Source organism: Manis javanica, chromosome 12 (genome assembly GCF_040802235.1).
Source record: "Manis javanica isolate MJ-LG chromosome 12, MJ_LKY, whole genome shotgun sequence".
In the NCBI taxonomy this organism is placed as follows: Eukaryota; Metazoa; Chordata; class Mammalia; order Pholidota; family Manidae; genus Manis; species Manis javanica.
The window spans coordinates 38,483,437-38,498,525 of record NC_133167.1 but is presented as its reverse complement, the minus strand read 5'-3'; the positions used below and the strand labels follow the sequence as shown (position 1 = coordinate 38,498,525).

The following is a 15,089-nucleotide window of genomic DNA, read 5'->3' as shown; positions in this document are numbered from 1 at the left end:
TTGCCAGTGGAAACTGACTAAAAACAACCTCTAGAAGTTCTTAAACTTGGCTGCATATTAGCAGCTCCTGAGAGATTAAAAAAAATCCTCATGCTCAGGTCACAATTTAGCTCAACTCAATCAGAAACCTGGGTGGGGTAGGAAAATGGGCTGCTGGTGGAACCCTGATAGCTGTAGTTTTACAAAACTGCACAGATGATAATAATGTAGGCCAGCAGCATTCTTGTGATCTGTGACTGTTAAAAATGAAGAATCCCAGGCCCCACCCCAGAATTACAAAATCAGAATCTGCACTGTGACATCTGCAGTGATTCTCATATACCCTGTTAACGTTTGATAATTCCTGCTCTGAAGAAATGTGTTATCTTGGAGGGAGTAGTCATTCATTAGGTAGTAACGGTGTTTCCCTGAGGGGATGCAGACCCCCTGGTTGTAGCTATTCTAATTTTTCATTTATGCTGCTGAACAACTACTCAAATAAATGAAATTAAGGGGAAATTATCAAAAGATGATGAGGGCCTCCTAGTTTGCTAGAGTGGAAATGGTGAATTAGTGGAGTTTGCCTAAAGCATAGGTTACTTTAAGGTAGTTTTTTTAAGTGGGATTTTTGGTATTCACTTAAAAATGTTTTTGAGCAGCCAAAGCACATCTGCCAACAATATCATACAGCAAAAATCCATATGTAACACTTCTCTCATTGAAGTGGGTAAGGATTTTGGAGCCCCACTAATTAAGCATCTCTCCTGCCCAACTCCCTTATGCAAAACTTACTGTAAATGCAGCACAAAGGCTAAAGGCTAGAGGCTTGGAATACTTGCTTACGTAAATTAAGTAAAGCTTATTTGCTTAATTTTGACAATGTCAAGTCACTCAATTTTTAAACCCAGGGTTACAACTGAAATACAAACACAAAAGAAACCTTGCTCCCTCATGATCTGGTTGAGGTAACTGACACTAAGGAAACAGTTGAAGACTTTTATCCAACAAACACTTACTATGTACCAGGTGCTTTTCATAGTCCTTAACTTCATCCCTTCCATGGTATTCCTAGCCAGGCAGCTTCCTGGAAAATTGATGTCACTGCTCCTAGAATGAATGATCTCACGAGATAAAAGTGTGGGTGAGTCAGAGCCGTCCATGCCCCAACCAGTGCCTGTCAGCAGCTTAGGAGCATTGCCTTTGAATCCTAAGGACCCTGACACTGGGGACAGAACAAAGGGAGGAAGGGGAGTTCAGAACAGGTAAAGATACATCCTGGAAGGCCTTGCCTCTCTCTCCATCTCTCTCACCTCTTTTCCCTTCTCTCCCTTTCCCTTTGCTAGAGTTTGACAACAGGGCTCTCAATGAATAAATACCAGCAACCATTTTCTTTTGGTCCCACAACCCTTATATGATGTTATTCTTTTTTAAGTTGTATTGAGTGACGTTCTTATCTACCTCAGCTGAAATATTACATATAATCACTTCTATGGATAAATACACAGATTCATTGCAAGTGAAAAATCAGTCTAAAATCTTAACCTGTTGAAACTCTACAGCACTAAAAATATGCATAATTATTTCAGAAATACAGTAGGTATTGTTGTAAACAAGCCATAAGAACCAAAATGAAAAAAACTTCACAAAATGGGCTTCTGTAATTAGTTTTTTGATATTTCTTTAAAAGAAATTTCTAACCACTTTCAAACTTCTAAATGTTCAAAGAATATAATCATTGAGAACAGCTGTATTATTCATTTATAATTTTATAAAACATGCATTTATTTTGATTCAAATCTCAATTGTTTTTAAGATGTGCATAGCATAGTAACAGAAGAAAAAGGAAACATAATGTATTAGACAAGGCACACAGACATGACAAAAAGAGAAAAAATCCTTTTGACCTAAAGAGGAAAAAAACTAAAGGAGGAAGAAAGGCATCTCTGAACAACAAATATTTTCCTAGCAGTAAGCCGGGGGCCGTTAAGGTGGGTTGTTTATGGCCCCTGTGGACAGAACTTTGATTTATATAACAAATCAATCCACTTACAGGATGTGTGTAACTTCACCTGTTGTGAATAAGTTCAGTCCCTTTCTCCTTCTTTGGATGAATAAAGGCTTTAGGCTTCCCTCTGCCTCCCACCACAGGAATGTGTGCTATCTACAGAGCTGTTTTGAAACCCATGGCGTCGTGTAAAGGAGCTGTATCAACAGGTTTCTCCTCTCTAACTCTGAGTCAATTGTAAATGTTGAATGCGAACCTTGAACAAGTTAAACACTATCACTGGAATTCAAAACCAGCTCCAGCTAGAGTGTCCTTTCTCTTCTAAGAGAAAAGGAATCACAATTTATATTTTTATTACTTCAGTATCTTTGAGGTCAGAACTATAGAGTTAACAAAAGCCTATTTTCTGACAGTTTAATAGAAAGCACATTTTAAGGAAAGCCTGAAAGTTGGCCTTGGACTATTGGTTAGGCCAGAGAACTCTTTCCCAGATGAAGCTGCTAACGTGGTTTTCAAGAAAACTCAGCAGACTCCAAAATGTCCTTTCAAGCAATGTAATAAATGCCAAGCCATTTATATACTATTAGCTAATGCATTTCTGTGGCTACCACCCTTCAACATAAATATTTATCTTTTCTCTCTCAACTTTGGCCTATATACTCTCCATTCTGTCTTTAAATCATACTGCTTCTGGCAATGAGTGGCAAGATAAAACACTCATTAGAGCAGCTGTACTCATCTGGCCCTAAATGCTGGGGAGAAAGTCATACACAAATTCTAATCATATTTTAAGCTTTGACCTATGATTATTTAAAAGGAAATTCAAAGTGATTTGTATTTTCTTCTTAGACTAACTCTTTTTGATTAGAGATGATGCCCTGAACTTGACTTGCCATGTTTATACAGCCATTTGTCACTATTTCAGTATCATTTATAATTTATTCTACAGTACCAAGTGGTTACTCTTAAGAGCTTCTATGGCTTGATGTACTTTATCACGAAGCCTCTCAAACTTCATTTGGCATAAACTGAATTGGGAATGAGTACAATCTGACTTCAAACATTAAGCAATGTTGTTACAAAGAGTACGTATATTTCCCCATAACTAAGCAAACAAGAACACAATTACAAATAAGCCAACACTTGCAAAATGAACACACATACACAAAAACTATCCCTAAACTTAATGATAGAAATTAAAATCTCTGTAATAAAAAATAAACTGTTGACAAATAATTTGCTAATTATCATGTACTGATTATTTCAATTGACCAGTCTCTCAATGATTTGTATATAAAAATTGAAATAAGATAGTATTTATGTAATTGTTTAAATGATTTGTTAATGTAGTAGATGCTGGGGCTCAAAGGGACAACTTGAATGTCTGATGACTTTCCACATTTGAGGAGGCAAATTAAGTAACAACAAAAGCATAAAAACTAGGGAAAGTAGAAGAATCAAAAGATAAGAATCAGCAATAGAGATTGATGGTAACTGCACAGAATAGTGAATACCAAATATCCATTTCACTGTTTTCCTTAGCCTCTCTGGGATTTGTTCAAGAATTTGGAATCTTCTTGAAGTGAAGACAAGTAACAGGACAAAAAAATCCTTTTAGGAAAAATACTCAAAGTCAACCAAACCTCCTAGTGAACTTGGCTGTGGAACTTACACTTGACCCTGTGACTTCATCATTTCCTAAAGGGATATGACAAAGCTCTTAAAGTAATTTCCAGAAGGCATGGAGTACTTCCAAAAGTGAGGTAAAGAAGTATATAATCATGTAAGCATTACTTATTTAGTGACTGCAAATTAAGATGATCAGATACCTCTATAAAATGGGAATTATGATTTTAAGATTTTATATACTAACATGCCTACACATTCCCTTCCTTCCTTCTTTCTTTCCTTTCTACCCTCCTTCCCTTTCTTCTTATTTGGACAACAGAGGACTTTTATCTTTGAATTCTGGTGTCACAGTAAGCTGAAACACTAATGTGGGGCAAGATTAACTGAGTGATTATAAACATCCACAATTCTATTTATCACAATTTCCAAAGAGAAGGGGCTTAGAGAAAATTAAGAATCCACAGTGCAGAAGGCAACTTTATTTAAAATAGCCAAAAAATGCAAACAACACAAATATTCATCAACAGAGAAGGATAAATTGTGCTATATTCATACAAAGGAATACTACATAACAAAAGAAAAAATGATTGATACACTGAGCAGTATGAATGAATCCCACTGACTTCATCTTGATAAAGATAAACCAGATACAAAAGGGCACCTGTTTATGGTTCCATTTATATGAAGTTCAAAATCAAGCAAAACTTGAAGTCAGAGCAAGGCTTACCATGGAGGCATTACTGATAGGGAAGGGGTATCAGAGAACTTTCTGTATGCTGACGATGTCCTAGATGTTGATCAGGTTCAAGTATACAGGTATATCAATATATTAAAACTCATTGAGCTAAACACTCAAGATGTGTGCACATTACTACATGTTACTCTCCAATTAAAAATTTTTTTATGAGAATTCACAGTGAAGAAAGAAAAAACAAGTTAGAAAGTCTCCACTTTCAACAAGAGAGAAAGAGATAATCTCACTTTTTAAAATATAGAGAAATAACCCTTCACCCAGGGATCAAAGAATGACCAGCCTGTTTTTCTTTTAATGTTCCTGTTCCCTCTTTCATTAGGTGTGGAATGTGGAGACAGGGAGGGATTTAAGAATAATTAAGACTCTCCCAAAGACTAGGGCTTTTGGACTTAAGTTTTAGACTTTCTTGTTTAGGCAATCCTGCTGCCCTTGATCTTTGTAAGGAGCACCCTGATTCTCTTCTGAGAGAGACTGCTGCAAAGAGTGACCAGGTGGACAAAAGGGAAACCAACTATGTGGGTTTCGGGTAGAGAATTAAAGTTTGACCTCAAGTTCACTTTCTGTATTGCTCAACAGGGTTCAACAGAATGAAAATGGAGGCAGGACAGGGGCATCAATGCTGCCCAGGAAGAACAGGAGTGCATGTGGTTGTTTTCTGTATGAAAAAACACATAATGGACCTGGGTGGACTGGAAAAAGAGTGAGAAACCCTATTATTTATTTCTTCATACAATTTATGTATCCTTCTTTCTTAGAGAACCCTGACACAACAGATCCCTATTATCTTAACCATTTTTTTCTTCAAGCTTTTTAGAAGCACTTTTCTCTGGCTCTTCTCTCCCTTGGACACTCCTTAGCCCTGGCATATAATTTCTAACAAGCAGAGGCGGCGGCTGGTGATGAATGTATGGAAGGCTTGTGGCTTGACTCCTGAGCTTCATGCTCTGGCATTCCTATGTTGTCTCTTCAACTGTATTGCTGCTTCATTCACTACCTAAAGTATTGCCAATTACAACCTGGAAGCATTATGCAAAAAAACCACTAGATGAAAATTAATGGAGACAATTTGGACAATGCTAAAGCTGACCATTTTATTTAAGTAATCTATATAAGGAGGAGGGTACTAAAAATTTAGGGCTCACCTATGTGATAGATGTTACACACACATTATTATACTTAACCCTCATGACACCTCTGTAAGATCAAAAACCAGTATTCCCATTTTATAAGTGGAATATCTCAGGCTTCAAGGAATAAAAGCACTAAGTGTGCAGAGCCAGAGTTCAAGCCCAGGTCCATTTGACTCCAAAATCATTTTATGTCACTGCTGCTCACACAAAGCGCTTCCTCAACCCATGAAGAGCTTAATTACTCTTTCATCTTACAAAAAGAATATAATGCTCAGTTCAATCAGCTAAAGTAGATGGCAATCACCTTGAGTGCAAAGGCTGATTATCTTTTATGTGGCATAAAAATAGTATCTTCACATGTTAGGGTGCATTCTTTCAGATAGGTGTACATGAGAAAGGGTTAATTTTGTTTTTAACTTACACACACACAACCCACTCTTGCAAGGTGTAAAAGCATAAACATCCACATTATTGTTATTATGGATTCAAATACCACAGAAAAACATGAAAATTCACAAGTAAAAAGAATAGTTAAAATGCCAGATAATGACCAGAAGAATAAAAAACTTGGGTATTGAATTACATTTGCTGATGCAATCTTTTAAACTTTAAAGTACATTGGCCAATATTTCTATTATACCAGGAATAACAAGCAACTGTGAAGTCTTTCATGGCATAACTAACCCTAACCGTGGAATCACTTCAAAGAAAAGAACGTGCGAATACACGATGTTCCATGTCTACAAGACAGAACCTAAATGAGCAGAAGAAAATCCAACTATTAGTAAAATTACACTCTGATGATGAGTTCTTTACACCAAAGCATCAAAGAGCTGACTGAATACTTTTTCTTTATAGGGCTTTTCTCCCCTATTTCATTTTAGTTTCTGTGTGGGGGGAAAAAAGCACTGATCAAGATTTAAATTCTTTATGCCTTATTTTTTCTGAAGATTAGTTTATTTAGTTTTACATTAAGTCATAATTTGTGACTGAAAGAATTGTATCTGTGTCTTTAGTTGCTGCTTTGTTAATGGGTTCTTGGCAGTTAAAGACATGCAAATCCCAAGGTGCTGTGCTTTGTTATTTACTTTTTACTAGTAAGATTCTCAGATGGCCGGATGTTGAGTATTTCAGAATTTAAAGTTGTATCGTAGAAGAAAAGGACGTTTTGGATAATGAAGGCTCTTTGGCTTTGAGGCAGAATTATCCAAGTTCTCAGGTTGGTGACTGCTGTGTTTCTGCTTCAGAATTCTCTTCTGTGAGTTTACAGGTGACCCTAAACCACACTCGTAAGTAATGTTGGTCTCCATTAACTTTCAACATGTCTGGTTAGGTCCATTTCTGAGACTATAAAATAAACAGTATTTTTTTTTTCCAGATTTTGTCTCTCGTATTTTGTTTCATGTTAGTTATTACAGCAAATAGACATTCTTGGAATTTTAACAATGAATACCTATGGACTATAAATGTTTCCTTCTTTATTCCTCTTTATTTTTGTGGTTCTCAGTAACTCTTAGAATAGCCATCACCTGTCAAAAGGAATGTCTATATTGGCTCATTTTTTTGGCCAAACACCTCTTTAGTATCATTTTGGGTTGTTTTTGAGAACAATCTCCAACTGACGCCAGCATAAAATCCTTTGTCCAAGTAATCTTTCCACATAAATCTCCTTCCTATTCCTGCTTCTCTATTTTTGATGCTTTCCATAGCCTCAGCATTCTCTTGATTTTAACTCACCTTTTCCCCATTCTTTTGTATGAATTTCTATATTTCTTCCTTTTGATTGGTAACCACTTCATTCTATTTTAAAATCTTTAAGGTTTTTACTTTTGGGCCCCGTTGAACCACTTGTAATGCCAATCCATCAATACAACAGAGGTTTATTGCATGGGACACTCACCGAGTGTGACCCTTCCTTCCTTCCTCTGTGGGGGTGTATGCAAGGTGCGGGCAGAGTGCCTGCCACTCATTGTACTGATCCCTGCACTGGCATGTTACCCCAAAATGAAATATTAAAATAAATGCTCCACTGTTTAGCCAATAGCATATACTTTGCTGAATAGCAATACTAGTTTAAAAATGGTAAATAAACAAAACTTACCCTTTAAAGAAGATTTCAATAGATGGTTTAGGATCTTTACCTCTTTATTTCAGCTTAATCCAATTCAGGTGAACAGTTACAGAAACCTCTCAGGTTCAGAGGCTGTGGAGCCCACAAGGGGAAGGATAAAGCAAGTTCCTCCTCCTAAATTTACATGCATTTAGATCAGTTGGAGTGCTAAGGTTTTCAAAACCCCAACCTTTATAGGAGATATTTTCCTTTAAGAGTGAGTAGTAACTGTTTTCTCCAGCCAGTGAGGATCTTAGGTTTCCCCCTTTTAAAGCTTCAGGTAGTTCTTCAACCATTCCTTTTTGTTGTATAACCCTCAGGGGTTTATATGCAACTGCCATATTTAATGTACTTTAATTCAGCCATTGATGATCTACATATGCATTCATAAGCTCATCTTCCCCTTAGGACTTACACAGGTAGCAGAGACTAAATTGGCATCTTTACTACTTCCTGGCAACTCCAACTCTGACTTCATGAATACCTTTATTTCTGCACTTGCATCCAAACGTTTCAGAGAGAATGTGATTACTTGACTAAATAAAACAAGGTCTTTTGTAACACCATGACTATAGTAAACTGGCAATACATTCATCCTGGCTTTTCCTCGTCTTTATATGCTCCCGCACCAACATTTTTATTCCTGTGAATGATCCCTTTAAAATCTGGGAAGCTTTGCATCATGCGCCATCCTACACGAACATTATTTTGAGAATAGTTTGTCTCTGTATTGGCCCTAGGCAAGACAATACATTTTGGAGTAGAAGAAAGGAAAAGCATTTTTCCCTTCCATTACTCTCTTCTTTTGGCAATGGAAGTGGGGATGGAAAAGAGAGGAGTGAGTGGGAGAGATATAATGGCCCAAACAGAAACCAGTAAAGCTTGATCCAACTCTATGTGCTGCCTTTCAAGAGGGTCATGGTCTGGAGGAATTCTTAATTGAATGATACCATAGCCACCTCCTATCACAAACTTCAGAAATATTTCCTACTCCCCTTCCCCTAGCTGCAATCTCCTGCCTCATTTAAACAACTGTCCTAGTCTCTAATATAGACATTTCTGTATCGTCTCAGCTCCCCATTAGGATTCTGTTACTCTTTGTTACTCTCTGCCTATAGCACCTACCCTGGTACTAAGCTTTTGATAGGTTTACTGAATTGAAATAAATTCCTCATCCTTGCTTAGGATTTTTTTTCAAGCACACACACACACACACACACACACACACAAATCTCAACTGATATTTTTATCTTTACTACACACTATATTAAGGCATAATAACCAAGAACAACATAAAGAAAAGTAATACAGTTGACTTTTAAATTACAGCTTAAGAAATTTAAATATTTTTTTCCTGAAACCAGAGCTCAAGACTTGTTCATAATGTCTGGTGGTGTGAGTCTGAAGATGCAGACAGAAATGTTCTTGCTAATTTAAATCCTTTCTGGTGAGCATGAATAATAACCAAGGATATTAAAAGTGCAACTTTCACAAGTTTACAAAATAAAATGCAGCTTAAACTTGAGTTTATCTTCAGCCATATTTACATAGCGCACAAGATCATAAAAAAAAATGTGGAGAATCACTGGATTGTATGGCCTCCATGTTACCTCATATTTAGATCTCAAAAAGCCACAGACGGAGTTGCCTTAATTTTTTTCACCCACAAAACTGGTCTGGGAGGGAGAGAGAGGAGTGAATTAGTAACCATGCAATGTTCCTCTGTACCCAACTCTGCTCTCGCACATGCAAGGGGAGCTTCTGAGCTGTTAGCAGTGAGGCAAAGGAATGAAAGCATATGTCCTGTTGGAAAGAAGTCCAGTGTGTCAGACTGGTTTATGAGGGTACTAAGACTATAAAAAGAAGATCAAAATATCCTACTACCTCTGGATCTTGTTAGAAATAATTACAATCAGATTTTTAACCTCTTGCAGTCACTTACTTATCTTTATTTCTCCTTGTCACTAAGGCCTTAACCCATATGTTTAAATAAACAATTTTAAAAGTTATGATGTGATTTGCATACATTGAATGCTACATATATCTAAATAATTACTGTAGTATTCTATGTAGCACAGATATGTATAAAATTGGTTATGAAATTTTCTGATCATTTGAGATGAGAAAATTTAATATATATATTATATTAGGTTCAATGAGCAGTTACCTATGCTTTTTTCTTGAAGTGGCTGACATACCCAAAATGCCTGGGCTCTGGGACACCACCACAGCAGTTTCAAAACTGAAAGGATAAAAGGTTGTCATTTTTAAGGAATTGTTAAAATTTGGGGGAAAACAAAACCCACCAGAGACTGAGTATTGTTCACTCTTGAGCTATATAACCAGACCCCTTGTGCTTTGCTAAGTGTGAGGAACAGACTGCATCTGGCCAGGAATGCAGAAACCATGTAGTAGATAGCTCTCTGCCCGTAGTATGGAGACTAACGGCCAATAAGGAAGCAAAGAAGGTAATGAACATGAAGGCAGTGATTTAATAGATTAGGACACAGGCAGAACTGGAAAGCCTCCATTATCTGGTAAGACCAAATGTAGGTAGGGCTACGAAGAGCCGGGCTCGCTGAGTTTGTAGTAGGTATCTGTACTTTGCATTTCTTGCTCCATCTCACTGTGTTCAACATAAAGTTTAATAATGTTTAAGAGAGGGCTATTTGGGGTTGAACAGACCCAGGTTCAAGTGCTGATGCTCTCATTTATTGTACATTTTTTACTGTTCATTATGTACCTACCTATCACCCAAATCTGTTTTCTTACTTATGAAATGAATAATTATACCTACTTCATAGAGTACTTATTGTTCAGGTTAGATGATATAATGCATATAAATAGAGCACTTAGCACAGTGCCTGGCATTCTTAGTGAGTATCTGTTAAAAACAGTGAAACACTGACTGCCCAGCCTTTCTTATCTGTAAAAGGTGGCAGATCAAGGTAAGCCCCTGCAGTATTGGAAAACAAATAGATTTGTTCCTCTGGTCAAGAGCTGCTGTCCACAGTCTGTCCTCTTGTTCTTTTCAACCACCTTCATACCTCCCATCCTTGCCACTAGCAGAGGTTTCTAAAGACATTCCTTCATTCTAAGGTTTACTAAGTACCGGCTCTGTGTCAAGTAATACTATGTGTTGTGGGTGAATTGGTTAGCATACAGGGTGACAGTCGAAAAGATAGGTAATATAATAAACAAGATAAACACACAAATAATTGTCACTAGTAAGAAGAAAAAAGAGTCAACCCACTACAGATGGGTTGACAATAAAGACCTCTGTGAGGAAGGGAAATTTGAGCTAAGAGGCTAAAGATAAGAAACAGCAGACATGATTTCCTTCCATATCTTATGTCCTTTCTTTGCAGCATTTGTGACAATTGCCAGTCTTATCTGTCCTGTAACTCCCCTGTAGTTGCTGACTATTATAATCCAGAGGTGATCTCAAGAGATATTCAAGATAGAATATTTATTGCCAAGAGTGACCCTGGGGTTGTGGTCACAGACGTAGCCCCAGGGCAGCTACATATATACTTGTACAGCTTGTTAGTAAATAAAGACACTAGACAAGCAGAGTGCCCTGACACAGGGCTGCGTTCACTTGCCTGAAGAGGGGTTGCATTTTCTACTTCACATAACCAGAACTAGCTAGTGGCCCTGTGCAGCCTCAAAATGAGAGCATGTTCAAAAGCCAGTGAAAGGTTTTCTGAAAGCAGGCTGGCATTAAGACTCAAAGCACCACTCAAGACCAACCCAACTTGATTTCTGAGTGTAGGTGACATGGACAACCTATAGTACTATAGAACTGTGCCATGAATTATAACCCACCTTTCAGCAGCAATATCTATCTCCTCCTCTTACCATCAGAGGGTTTGTGCTGGCTTCCTCACCGAGTGGACCACTGAGGGCCAGGGAAATGGTAGCTTGGGCATCCACTGCCCGTGGCCTCCTGTAAGTCACTTCTTCCTGTAACTGTGCCCACTGGGGTCCTCCACTGGGTAGTGCTGTTCCCCACAGCTGTGACTGACTAATGGTCTCTTCCTCAGGCTCTCAAACAGTTCTTGTTGGATTTGGAGTGATTCTCCTTCATACCAGAACACAATCACTCTTCCTGATTATCCAAAAACAAGTCACAAAAAAATTCCTTCATAGGAGTAATAAAAGAAGAAATAGTCAAGGGGAAAATGTAGGAGACCATGAGCTACTGACAGGAATATGTCAGCTTAATGCTTGCATATGCAGAACACTATCTAATTAAACTATTTCAGGGGAAGTAGAGGAAATGTTTTATGGAGAGTAACATTAGTTTCAATAGGTTTAACCCCCAAAAATCCACACTTAGTATTCTCTTGGCTAGCTTTCACACATATTAAGACTTAAAATTATGCAGATAAATTCTCAGGCTAAGACATGTTTTGGCCTAATTAGTAACACCTCAGACTAGCAAGCAGAACTCTATGATTTTAAAGATAGCACTTACAAGTCATGAGCTAACAAAACTGGCCATACTTGATTTCTATAAAGGTTTCCCTGGAAGAAGTTAAAAAAGAAAAAGAAGGAAAGGGTTCTAAGTCTCTGAGAGAGCCGAAATGACAAAAAGTAGGGCTAAACATTAATAGTGCACACATTTTATGTGGATTTAGATGCATTAATTTAAAAAATATAACTCTCACGCTACTTTTGGAGACTACACAAGTTATAACTCTAGTTAAGAGTTTTCACAATTACAAAGCAGTTATAATATCAGTGCAAAAGTCCTGGTTTTCTGGCTTGTCGGTGTATCTGTTGTAATTTGGAGGGTATTATAAAAGCCTCAGAATAAAATTGATGTTTGTTTGTCTAAATTTTTAAAGGAAATTAATAAGAAATACAACTTTTTGGGGGAATGGTGGGGCTACTCTAAAAAGACCGATAATCTTAATTACAACTACTACCATTTTTATTCTTGGACCACAAACACTACTAATATCTCTTTCAATAAAGAGTCTGGAAAAGAAACAAAGACCTTGTAAAGACAGAGTACATCAAAAAATTTGCAATCACTTAAGACTGTACTTATGATACAAAACTTTCAGGGCCACAGTCTCCTGTCGTTCTGGCACCCTTCCCTCCCCATCATCCTCCACTGTCCACTGTGAAAATCAACTTTGTGTTGACTTTCCCTAAATATATTTAAGCTCTTTTCCTCTGGATGTTTTCTTTCAGAACATTATTGAAACATGGTTTTCATCTAGAAAGAAAGTACTGGTAATTTCTTGAAGTTTAAATAACCAGGAAGACACAGTAAACACTGTAGTGGTAGATTTAAAAATAACACAAAAGGGAGGACATGCCATCTCAATGGCCTTTGAATTTACTGCTCATGTGACTGTTTGGATGCTGGTGAGATAGAATGCACTGATTAGATCTGAGGTTATTCTTCATCCAGCCCAGTATTTAGAATTCTGAGGATAAAAATACTAATCAGCCATGATATAGGTCATGTGTTACTTAATTAATTAATTCATACAACAAATATTTAAAGAGAACTGACAATTCCAGGTACTTGCGATGCAGTAGTGAACAAAACTATCAATACTAATAAGCCAACTTGACCTGATTGACATATTCTGAGCACTCCATCCAGAAATAGCAGAATTCACATTTTTTTTCCACTGGACACTGAACATTCAAGAAGAAAGACCAGATTTAAGGCTTAAAATGAATCTCAATACATTTAAAAGGCTTAAGAGTAAAAAAAAACTGTGTCTGACCATAATGAAAGGAAACAATAACATTCTAGATACCAGGAAAATACAAATACTTGGATTAAGCAACATACTTATAAACAACACATGGTAAAAAGACGAAAATAAAGTCAATAGAAATAGAAACACAACATAGCAAAATTAAGTGTTTGATGAGAAATTTCTATTTCTAAATGCTTATGTTGGGAAGGAATTTGGTTCAGAGACACAGGAAAGTCACAGTGAAAATAAAGTCAAGAAAACAAATTAAGTTTGATTGCACCCTGTAATAGAGTACCAAAGTGGGCTCGCCTAAGGCTGGACAGGCAGGCTACTACAGAGCGTAGCTTGTCTGTCCGGGTCACCTAGGTGATGGGAACTTGCACGCCCAAATCAGAGGTCTCAGTAGTCCCTCCCTACTTGTCTGAAGTAGGACATGGAGAGTGAAGACTTGTCCTTAAGACTGGAGAAAAGAAATAGAAAAGAAGCTTAGCATTGGAAGAACACAGAAACAAAACATAGTAAATTGAGCAGTAAGAAATTTTTATTCAAGGCAAAAGGTACACACTCAAAGAAATAGGAGTGTGGGCAACCTCAGAGAGCAGGTGCTTATAAGAGTTTAGGGTTTGGGGTTTTATAAGGCCTCTTGGGTAGGGGTCAGCATGCGGCATGATGTATACAGGTGATTCATAATTCCTTTGAAGTTTTTGTGTTAAGAATAGGGTTATTTAGGTTACTGCCGTTGATCTAGTTCTTGGCATTCTTTATCCACATAGAATCATTCACACTGCTTGTCTATCACCTGTCATGGTTACAAAGTTACTTAATTGATTAAGGGGCTGGAAGAAGAGAAGGATCAGCATATAGATTAAGTTAAAAAATAAACCAGGCCGAAGGCGGAGCCAAGATGGCGGCGTGAGTAGAGCAGTGGAAATCTCCTCCCAAAAACACATAAAGCTATGAAAATATAACAAACAAAACTCTTCCTAAAATACAGACCAGAGGACACAGGACAACATCCAGACTACATCCACACCTGCAAGAACCCAGCACCTTGCAAAGGGGGTAAGATACAAGCCCCGGCCCGGTGGGAGCCAAGCGCCCCTCCCCCCAGCTCCCAGCGGGTGGAAGAAACCGGAGCGTTTTTTTTTTTTTTTTTGGCGAGTGCTTTTTGGAAGCCTTAAAGGGACAGGGACCCCGTTGCTAGGGAGGCAGGGTGGCAGGACCGGTGAGGGGGTGCCTGGGATCGGCGCCTGAGGACAAAGATCATGCGTTTTTCCCTACGGGACCGGTGGGTGGGTGCCTGAGACCGGCGCCTGAGGATGGAGGAAATCGCGCGCTTTTCCCCCTTTTTTTTTTCTCTTTTTGGCGAGTGCTTTTTGGAAGCCTTAAAGGGACAGGGACCCCGGTGCTAGGGAGGCAGGGCAGCGGGACTGGTGAGCAGGTGACTGGGACCGTCGCCTGAGGACAAAGACTATCCCGTGTTTTTCCCTGCGGGACGGGAGGGCAGGTGCCTGAGACCGGAGCCTGAGGACGGAGGAAATTGCGCGTTTTTCCCCTTTTTTTTTCTCTTTTTGGCGAGTGCTTTTTGGAAGCCTTAAAGGGACAGGGACCCTGGTGCTAGGGAGGCAGAGCAGAAGGACCAGTGAGTGGGTGCCTGGGACGGGCACCTGAGGACGAAGAATATCGCGCATTTTTCCCTGCGGGAACGGTGGGCAGGAGCTTTTTGGAAGTCTTGAAGGGACAGGTACCCCGG

At 38.4% G+C, this 15,089-nt stretch overlaps 1 protein-coding gene across 1 annotated transcript in view; it reads right to left on the bottom strand.

The window, feature by feature from the left end:
* The window catches only part of SLC39A10 (solute carrier family 39 member 10), a 196,239-nt gene that overhangs the window by 147,429 nt on the left and 33,721 nt on the right, over positions 1-15,089 (bottom strand). The gene's annotated exons all lie outside the window — the stretch shown is intronic.